This window comes from Arvicanthis niloticus, chromosome 8 (assembly GCF_011762505.2).
Source record: "Arvicanthis niloticus isolate mArvNil1 chromosome 8, mArvNil1.pat.X, whole genome shotgun sequence".
NCBI lineage: Eukaryota > Metazoa > Chordata > Mammalia > Rodentia > Muridae > Arvicanthis > Arvicanthis niloticus.
In genome coordinates, this window is record NC_047665.1 from 23,562,175 (window position 1) to 23,573,303 (window position 11,129).

Genomic DNA, 11,129 nt, shown 5'->3' on the forward strand with positions numbered 1-11,129 from the left:
GGAGGAGGAGGAGGAGGAGGAGGAGGAGGAAGGGAGGGGGAGGGTAGGAGAGAGAGAAGGGGAAGGGAGGGGAGGGGAGGGGAGGGGAGGGGAGGAGAGGAGAGGAGAGAGAGGAGAGGAGAGAGAAGAGGCTGGCCATGAGCAAGTGGAGAGAGAGGGGGAGGGGAATGGGGGGGGGAAAGGCTAAGGGAGCAAGGGCAAGAGAGTGAGGAGGGGGCAAGCAGCCCCTTTCATAGTGAGTCAGGCACACCTGGCTGTTGCCAGGTAACTGTGGGGCAGAGCCTAGACTAAATGCCAACATCAAACAGGATCTGAAGTCTTTGGCATTGGCTAAAAATTAGCTCCTGGGAAATATGAAAGAATAACCACCACTTTAATTAAATAACTTTGTTAAATCAGTGAAACACCACAGAAGTTTGCAAAGATGGTTTCCAGTCGTGATGAAGAGCTATAGCAATCAACTGATCATGAATAGCAATGTGTCTCCCTTTCTTTCTCATGGCTGGGTAGATAATTTCAGAAAGAAATGTCAGCAGGGTGTAGAAACATGGCTCAGGAGTTAGGAATGAATACTGCTCATGCAGAATAACTGCGTTCAGTTCTCTGCGCCCACACTAATAAGCTAACCAGTACCGATAATTCAACTTGAGCAGTTCTGTCTGTCTCTTCTGAAATCTGAGGAAACCTGCACACACACACACACACACACACACACACAGAGAGAGAGAGAGAGAGAGAGAGAGAGAGAGAGAGAGAGAGAGAGAGAGAGAGAGAAAGGTAAAATAAATCTTTAAAAAAATATTAGAACCAGCCCCCTCTGCCACTGCCAACTTCAGCAAATCTCAAACTGAATAGAATGATCAAAAGTACCACTCTGCTTTTCTCAAAAAACAAAAATGAAAACAAAAACAGAAAAGGGTGAGTTATTCATAAAAACTACAGCTCCCAGTAAAAGCAATGGAATTCAGGATGTTCTTGCCTGGGAGATTCCATTCTCCCCACCCCTCAGCTCAGCTGTCCTGATGGCAGGAGGGGAGGGTGCTCTGGGACAATGAGGAATTGTGTTGATCGAGTGAATTTACCTTAGCTAGCATAGGACAACATTCTGTAACCAATGGAACTGTCAAGGAAAACAACAAATGTAGAAGGAAATGAAGAGTGGGGTCCTGCCTGGGGAAACAGCAGAATTTAAGACAGGAGAGAATTCTAACCTGAGGACACCGGAAGGAGAGAGCCATGATGGAGCTGGGTAAGTAAGCTCTAACATGTGGCTGGCTGAAGAAGGGGTCTAGAAACTTTCAAGAAGGCCCAGCAAACATTTTAAAAAACCATGGTAGTAAAATCTGCTTGTATGGCAGTGCAATCTGCTTGGCATTTAAATAGATCTCCCTATTAGGAGAGAACAGAAGCCTAATTGGTGTGAAGTATTTGAGCAAAAAAACAGTTGGCCAAATGATTGGCTAATTACCCTGCTATTCACTCACAGGGGTGATATGTAGGATGTCAGATGGAGAAATTAAACAATAAACATTACAATAAGAATTGTAGAAAGTACACCGAAACACCAGGGCTGTGTTCTATAAAGGGAAAGAAAACATACAATCACAATTCAAACAATTTACTAAAAAACTAAGCCAAAGAGACCATAACCCTTAGGTAAGATAATCTGAATCCAAAATTGCTACAATAAATGACTTAAAATTCCAATGTTGTCAGCCAAAGGTGATTGTGTTCACACACAGAAGGAAACGTGTGACTGATAAATAGAGATGAGTGGTGAAAGCCAAGTGGCTGTGAACATGTAAAGATGTTAGTTGCATCAAAGTCTTCTAACTAGCTATGTATTTCAAAGATCTCCAGGAAGATATGATGATTATAACCCAATAACGAGAGATCATAAGTAAAAGAGAAACTATAAAACTGAACCAGACAGAAAATTTGAAGTCGAGAACAGTCACTACATGCACACAACAACAGATATTACAGGAAAGACGCAAGGAGTCTGTACACTTGAAGGTCAAGCTATTCTACACCTGTTAGATGTTCAAACAGTATCATAGGAAAAGATACCAACAGCAACTTGGGGAGCAAAGGGCTTACTTCACTCACTGTTGGATATAACAGCTCATCATCAGAAGCAGTGCAGGCAGGAACTGACACAGAGCAGGAACCTGGAGGAATTCCTTACTGGAATCTGCTTACTGGATGGCTTGCTCTTCATGGCTCGCTCAGGCTGCATTCTTAAAGAATCCAGGACTACCATCCCAGGGATAGCAACACACACAATGGGCTGGCCTCTCCCTCAAGAATCACTAATTAAGAAAATATCCTACAGGCTTGCCTATAGTACAATCTTATGAAGATATTTCCTCAGTTGATATTCCCCTCTTCTAATGACTCTAGCTTGGGTCAGATTGACTCTTTTTAAAGTTAGCTTGTAAAACTGACCTCTTGTCAAGTTGACACACAAACACAACACTTTTCAATTAGAATCTTTTCATTTATCCCCAAGATGTCACATTAATATTAATATCACAATATAAAATATAAATTACTTTAAAAGTCCTACAGTTTTACAATTCCAAACAGATTAGATTTCAGTCTCTTTAAAATATCTAATCTCATTAAAAATCCAAAATAACTTTTAAAAGTTTAAAGTCTTCTAGCTGTGGGCTCCTGTAAAATTGAGTTAAATACTTTCTTCAAGAGGGAAGACTTCCAATCTGAACAAAACACACCTGAAGTTGAACACACTGTAAGTAACTCAATGTTTAAATATCTGAGGCTGACTCAAGATTTTCTCAGCTCCTTCAATGGGCTCTGGTCACTTTTCCAGCTCTGCCCTCTGTAGAACATATTTCTAGAATCTTCTAGGCTCCAGGTGGCTCCACACTTCTGGTATTACTGTTCTTGGTGCTCATTCCATGGTACTGTTATTCGTAAATTGCCGGGGTGCCTTGTTGCAAATGGGCTGCACTTTCACCTACAGCTCCTTGTGGGCTCTCTTCAGGCACCCCAAAACTGCCACACAGCGCTAATTGTCAGCTGGTCTCCATAAACCATTAATATCTTCAAAACCAGCACCACCTGGGTGATGCTTATACTATCAAGTTTGGCTGCTACCACAAGGTACAACCTTGGCTGCCTCAGAACCACAGCTTCCTCATGCTGACCTTGAGGAAATCCTTCCAAGATTACATCACCTCAATGCTATTGGTCTCTTCTTAATCATAGCTGATTCTTCAGCCCCAGGTGACTAGCATCCATTGTCCCAGCAATGCAAAGACTTTCCCTTAGTCCTTCTGATCTCTTGCTAATCACAGCCAGTCCTTTGACTCTAGCTAAGCACACAACACAGATTCTTGACAGGAAAGACCTATAGAGTCTTCAATTCCCTCTGAAACTGCAAAATCCAGGCCTCCATTGTCTGACTTTGTTCTCCCACACACCATCTCACTGAGGTCTCAACACTGGATGGATTTTTTACTCCAAATTTCCAAAATTCTTCTGCAATCCTTCCCAAAACAGCATGACCAGGACTATTCGAGCAATACCCTACTCCTGGTACCAACTGATTGTAGATAGAGTTACTGTAGGGAGGAGAGAATTTATTTCACTTACAGTTCCATATAACAGTTCCTCATCAAAAGTAGTGAGGACAGAAATCTGGAGGCAGGAGCTGATGTAGCAGGTATGGAGGGGTGCTGCTTACTAGCTTGCTTCCCATGACTTGTTCAGCTTGTTTTCTTATAGAATCCAGGACCACCAGCCACAATGGGCTGGGATCTCTCCCCAAGAATTACTAATTAAGAAAATTCCCTATATGCTAGCCAAAGCCATATCTTACAAAAACATTCCCTCAATTGTGGCTCCCTCCTCTCTGATGACTCTAGCCTGTGCCAAGTTGGCATTAAGCTAGCTAGTTCCGGTACCAAAGAAAAAGAAGAGATCATTGGAAATTTGTATGTCAAGTGCAGGCCTATCAACAATTGGTCAAAGCTCTACAGAGAAAGCAATCTGATTGTAGAGGTGGTTGCAGTATTAGTTACCTCCCTTATTGTAATAGCTGACAGAAGAAACTGAAGTGAATAAAGGTATGTTTTGACTCATGACTTCAGAGCTATTTCAGTCCACTATGCTGAGGTACCACACCATTTCCATCTGTGCTGGCAGGAGCCTGCCAGGAGGTCTGACTCAGTAGCTTTTGACACCGACATGTGAAGTAGGAAGTACAAACAGCTCAGGACAGTAACAAAAGCAGATACCACTTTCAGGCCTTGCTTCCAGTGGCCCATATCTGTTAGCTTGGTCACTTTATCTTCAGGTCCAATGACTCACAAAACAGCACCAGTAACTGAGTACCCTGTGTACTAACACGCTTGAACCTACAGAAAAGATAGTACATTCAAGTCCTAAGAGTTGCCTGAGAGAATTGACTGCCAGCAGAATTGTTTTACAAGATAAAGATTTTTACAGATGACAAAGAAGCACCCCATTGAAATCTAGAGGAAACGTGCGGTTATTTTTCAAGGTTAGTTTTGCAATTTACTTAAAAGTCATAGACAGTGAGTATGTTACATTTACTGCCTCATATATGTTAATCAGAACTGTAAGAATTAGGAAAAAAGGAGGCACATCATAGCAAAATTCTAATATTTTGACAAAGTCAACATTAGCCTCAGCTAAATTATAAAACGTTAGTAGCATATTGTGATGAGAAACAACCACTGTATGCAGCCGCATGCTGTCATAAGGCATACTGTACCTGCAAAATCTCTAAGGGCTTGTGGTAATCTAAAGAGAAAAAGTGGATTGTTGCTTTTGTTTATCACATGAAAAAAAAAGGCACAGAGGTTTAATTACATCATTTGAGAGCACTAATTAGGAGATGTAGAGGAAATTTGTATTAAAAAATACAGGTGAAACAAAAATATTAAACATACAGAAACAAATAGAAATTATCAATCTTAAATAATTGCAATAATTATCAGACAAGAATACAGCGTTATAACAGGTAGAGATGGGAAGACTGGATCAAAAAAAAAGATCCAATTGTCCAGTAGAGAAATATGTAGATTCTGAGATTCAAATAGATTGAAAGTAAAGAGAGATGTGAATATAAGCATATCAGGTAACTGGAACATCTATAAGAATACCAGGAAACAAAATCTCTAAAAAAGAAAAAAAAAATTACAATGGGAACACATGCTAAAGACTTAGTGAACTGAAAGGTTGGTGATGTGAAGAGTGGAGGGTGTTTTGTAATCAACTGTCCCACACTCAAATCCTGGAAGTCAATTCTCATGCATTAATTGTAATACTGGAGACCTCCAGTCCCTGTTCCTCAAATATGGCTAGTCATTTCCTCTTGCTACCAACTGCTGTGGTCTCTCACTTGAACGTCACTGTCCATCTCTGAGCCTCTATTCTGAAACCCTTCATGAATGAAGCATTGTATCCCTGCATTTACCCTTCTGTGCTCAGCCTTCCCAGTCACAATGTCCCTGACCAAATGCCTCAGCTTTGGATCGTTTTTTCCTCTTTTCCAAGGATACTGCTCTCCTATGGACTCCTTTCCTTGCCCCGCTGAAGCTAAGCTCTGATGGGGTCACCTTGTTTTGCTAGCATCACTCCTTCCTTGAAGAGTCTTTAGCACATGAAACTTTGACTTGGTTTTCTCACTTAGAGCCAGATTGTTTAGGGCTGAAAAAAGTAAAAACCCTTACGGAGCCCACTAGGACCCTAGCAACTAACTCCCTGCAGAAGACGTAAGCTGTCTTGAAGGGTCTCACTGTGTTTCTACTGATATCTCCATATTTCAGGACTATATGGCTTCTGAGAGCATGTGATTGAGGCTGCCTGGTGGAATTGTGCCTCACTCTGGATCTATCATTAAGAATAATTTCTTTGATTGTTAAGGTTAATTTTTTTCTACCTGCTCCCTTCCTGAAGGGTATCTAGTCAGACATTAGGCTGAAAAAATGGTAGATACATAAGTGGTCAGAAAACCATGGTCAACCAGTCACCGGACCATACTCCATAGGAATCAGTATGAACAGGCCACTAATGTGCCCAGGTAGACATCTTCAGAAAAGTCCTAAGTAATTACTAAAGACAAGCGTGACAAGATGTGCAGTCTGCTGTTTACTACATGCCTCTACCACTCTGACATGCTCCAGGGTGTTCTTTGATTCCCTGACAGGGTCCTCTCAGCAACGTCACACCGTTTCTCTCTACCCATGTCTCAAACTACTCACTTATCCCATGGCTCCATCAGTCAGAAGAGAAACTGCTTCATTTTCACAATAAAGATGCCCCTTTTTCTTCCTCTCTGAGATGTGCATGCCAAGAAAACAACACATCAGGACTGTTTTGGCTCAAAGGGAGTCGGTAGCAAGAGTTTAATAAGAAAGAAACTGACTCCTTTTAGAATCTGCTGAGCCCTGACTTGGTTTTCAAGTTTAGAAGAAGCTCACTTGTGGGAAGCATATATAATGGGGCCTCACCAAGATCAGTTATGAGCAACATTTCTTTAGCATGTATTTTTTCTCAGGCAATTTGAGATGACACTTATATCTAAAGGAGTCTCTCTCTTTACCTCACTGTCTTAGTTGCTGTCTCTGTGCTGTGGTGGGACACCATGACTCAGGCAACTATTATAAAATAAAGTATTCAGTTTAGGTCTTGCTTACCATTTCAGAGAATAGCTCATTATCATCATGGTGGTGAGCATGGTGGCATACAGGCATGGTGCTGAAGCAAGAGCTGAGAGCTATATCCAGATGTGCAGGCAGAGAGAAAGAGAGAAAGAGAGAGGGGGGGGGGTAAGGGAGGGAGAGAGGGGGAAAGGGAGAAGAGGAAAGGGAGAAAGATGGAGAGGGAGATGGAGAGAGATGGAAACTGTGAGCTTGGCATGGGATTGGAAATCTCAAAGCTCATCCCTAGTACATACTTCCTCCAACAAGGCCACACCTCCCAATCCTAATTACTGCCACTATCTGGTGACTAAGCATGCAAAGTTTGAGTCCATGGGAGGCATTCTTATTCAAACCACCACACTGACCCTCTTTTGATAATCTCGGACATTCAAAAACTTTGAGTGGCTCACAGCTGCCTGTAACTCTAGATCCACGAGATCTGACACCGTTTTCTGGCCACCGTGGGTACCCTCACATATTAATATATCACAAAATCACGAACACATATACTTAAACGAGGATAAAACGAGTTCTTTAAAAGGCAAGCATTAGTCTACTTCCTGATTATTAGCCTTCTTTAAAGTAGAGCTAGGCTTCTTATTCCTCATTTACAATATGGAAGGCTGAATTATACCACTCTGAACACCAACCATGTTGTTATGGGTCCTGTTTTAAAACCAATATGAAAAAAGATGCTTATGTCTAAGAATGCCCTGCATGAGCTTCCAGTTTTTCATCCATCAAGGACTCAGAACACAAGATGGAGCCCATGTCCTAACAGAGTGGCTAAGGTAGAGGCACTAGGAGAAAGAACTCCTACTTGTAAACAAAAATTAAGGTTGAGTTTGTTTGTTTGTAACTTGATTATATCCAACTGAAGGATTTCAAGGCAGGTTAATTTATAGTACCTAAGGCCATCTGGGACACAAGAGCATGGGGAAATTTATTCTAGAAGTTTCTCTGTGTTTCTACTACTAAACTGAGAATTATTTTAAAAGGAAAGCAAAAAAAAAAAAAAAAAAAAAGTGAGATTCAAGAAATTGTCAGAGATGAGTTTTAAGAAGTGGGGTTGTATGTCCATTACTGTCCGAGCGGTTGGGGACAGAATGGGTACAAGAGAACACCTAAAAGTCATGCCATTTATTTGACAGAGTAGAATCATGAAATGTTAAAGAGCTATATTCCCATCCCTTCTGCATTGCATGCCATCTGAGACAGGAATAATGATCATTTCAGTTGCCTACATAAAAAAGAAGAGTGTGACATTCATTTACCAATCAATGAGCCATTTTGGTTGATCCTCCAAGCAATTGAGAAGAACCAGGCATCACGATTAAACAAAAAGCACCATTCTAAACACCAAGCATGGATCATAATTTTAAATAATACCACCTAACATTTGTGTAGCGCTTCAGAGTTCCCCCTATCCCTTTTACGAAGCACTTTTTCATCTATCAGTCTCTAAAAGATGAAGAAAAATCTAAGGAGGAGACAGGATTAATATCTGCACTGCACTGGGTAAATGAGGGCGAGTTTCTAGAATAATGGAAAGCCTGGACTGATCTGCATCAGGGGCTGATGAATTGCTCATCTCAGCTTCATTATCCTGATCAGGAGCACTTATGAGAGAAATGAAAAATTGATGAGCACCGTCATAATCAAAGAGAATAAATGTTTCCCTCTTAAAGTGAATGCATAATCTTTCCAAGAATAAAATAACAATATTCATCCATTATTAAATTCTGATAATGCTGACACCAAAGCTCACTTCATCCAGTGAAGGGAAATTAACACTGTAGAAAAAGTATGTTTCGATTTTGTCATCATTATCATCATCATCATCGTCATCGTCGTTGTGTGTGTGTGCGCGCGCGCGCGCGCACTCGCTAATTTGCGTGCACAAATCCTAATACTATTATAGTACTCAGGACTCAGAAAACATGGTTCTGGGGAATGAACTCAGGCCATCAGACATGTGCAGTAAATGCTCACAGGACCTGGTGTCAGTCTGTGTGTGCAGGGTGTTTTCCCTTTAGACTTGTTGCAGTCCAGTCTGCTGCGGGTTTTTGTTTGTTTGTTTGTTTGTTGTTTGTTTGTCTGTTTGTTTATTCTAATTGGCTAAATATTTTCAGAATCCATGTATAGCAGCATGATGATTCAGTTTTGTTTTGCTTTTTAAATAGGCTGGTTGCCTTCCAAAACATGAGCAGTTCTTCTTGATAGATTTCTTGTTGTCTTTCTGAGATTCTTTTAGAGCACATATGAGAAGTATCAGGTGCCTAGCTTATAGCGGAAGTTAAAGTATCTTAATACAAAGACTTCTCTTTGGAGTCACGAGCTTTCATCAGAAGATCATCTGATTTATTTTAGTACCCTCCACCCCATCTTGGTCCATCTCTGCACAAATATGATGTAAGAGGTACTTCATTACATAGCTGTCTGCTCTCTAGCGAATCCTGTTCATACTTTCGTTACATTAATAAAATTTAAAGCAGAAAACAATGGTATTTCCCAACTAGGTGTTTTAGAATATGTATTTACAAGGTAATTGAGACAAACCCCTGTCATGACACAGCAACACAGGGTTTTGAAGTAATACTTCACACAGGTCATAAAAGTCACAAATAGAAAATGTGTCCATTCTTTCACTCCCAAAAGATCACAGTCTTCCACAGTACCGTTCTTGGCTTAGTTTGTTCCGGTCCTGTTTCCATGACCTTGTATGTGTGGGCTGTGTTTATATGAATCTGTCTCTGTCACTGTGCTTATAGCCTGTGGGTAGATACTGCTGCATGTCAAAATCTCATAGACTCTGTTAGAAGTATTTGGGGACAGTGGGCAGTCTCCTGAGAACTCATGCTAAATTACAAGACATTCTGCTAAAGATGTGTTAGTCCATCATTACAAATAATTATACAACTGAACATTCATTGATAGAGAAAAAACACCTGTGATATCATAAATAAAACGTACTTTGGAACATGGTCGCAGCAAGCAACTAGCTTTAATTCTTTCTAAAAGACAGCAAAGAAGGTATAGAAAAGTGTACACATGGAAGACTATGACTCCAAGATACATCTAGTAAGCATTAATTCTAAATTTTTTTTTGTGAAAACCAGGTTCACCCTTTTATTAACTGCATATACTCATCAAGAAGAAACTCCCAAGGAGCTGAAGAGGTGAGCAAACTTCCCCTTGCTGCAGGCTCCTGTAGCCTATCACCAAAGAGGATGTGCAACTATGACCATTCCTATACCTTGTGTGGCTTGCTTGGCTGTCCTGGGAAACAGCAGTCCAAACACTTCAGGTTCTTGACAACCAGGTGAAAGTGTTTTTTCTCCCTGTGAGCAGCTAGTTCTGTGAGTGGCAACTCAGCTTCCCATGTGCCTTGTGGGGAGTTGCCTGACAGCTGCTGACTCTCAGCTCTGGCCCTGGCCTCATCTCAGGGTGAAGCTATAGGCATAGTAGATCTCATCTGGAAGGTTCTCCTGGAGTTCTCAGCCAGGAAGCTGAGGCTCTCTCTTCAGATGATCCAGTGGGTCACCTCCAGGTCATGGACTACACTGCTGTCCAGACTGTCCAAGGTCACACCCACCTGGGCCATGTTGTCTTTGATGATGATGATGCTATGCGGGAGGAGGGGGGCAGTCTCTGTTTTCAGGAGTGTGGAAACTCAGCCAGGTACTGAGCCATCAGGTGGCCTATCACCCACTGCATCCAGATCATGTCATAGGAGCTGGGCTTGGGGCTGAAATCCTGCAGCCCCAGCAGAAGTAGTTCCTCATTTTCTTGCCCTCTTCCCCCGGGTAGGTCTTGGCTTTAGCCAGAAAGTTCTCCATTATGTCCACCATGTCTACCACCCTGAAGAGCAGCAGGAGCAGACACTTGGTGATCCTTCCAATGCCAGTGCCACAGTCCAGACCACAGGAAGTCCCTCTCTTGTTCCAGCCTTCCCTTAAAAATCTTTGCAGAAACTTCTGGAAGCTGTTGGGTTCCGATGGTGGAGAACAAGAACGTGGTCCAACCTGGGTGGGATCTACTTCCAGGAGGTCTTAGCCTACAGATAATACTGTTCAAATAATACTCATCTTCAATCACCTCACTTGTCATGATGTCACCAGCCACAGCTCTGCTCCCTGTCCTCATCCAGATTGTCCCTCCCCATAGCCAACGCAGCCCTCTCCAGGGTCAGTTCTAAATACTAATGAGCACTTGTCTATAGTACATGGGCTTGTGCTTAAGAATACTCTTAAATATATACAATGTGACCCTAAACCTAACCATACTATAGACTGCATTTGGAAATATAGAAATGTGTCTTTTAAACCTGGCTCTTAGTCGTTATCTTGGAGAAGGAAGGGGTTCATTTTAGAGGAAGAAATGTACCTCTTCCCAACCAGCCTAATGTCTTTCTCATTTTAAAGGTTTCTG

The 11,129-nt window shown here is 41.7% G+C and overlaps 1 pseudogene; it reads right to left on the reverse strand.

Annotated features, from left to right (window-relative positions):
• Window positions 1-10,135: 10,135 nt before the first annotated feature.
• Window positions 10,136-10,808, reverse strand: LOC117714341 (N-terminal Xaa-Pro-Lys N-methyltransferase 1 pseudogene; annotated as a pseudogene).
• Window positions 10,809-11,129: the final 321 nt, after the last annotated feature.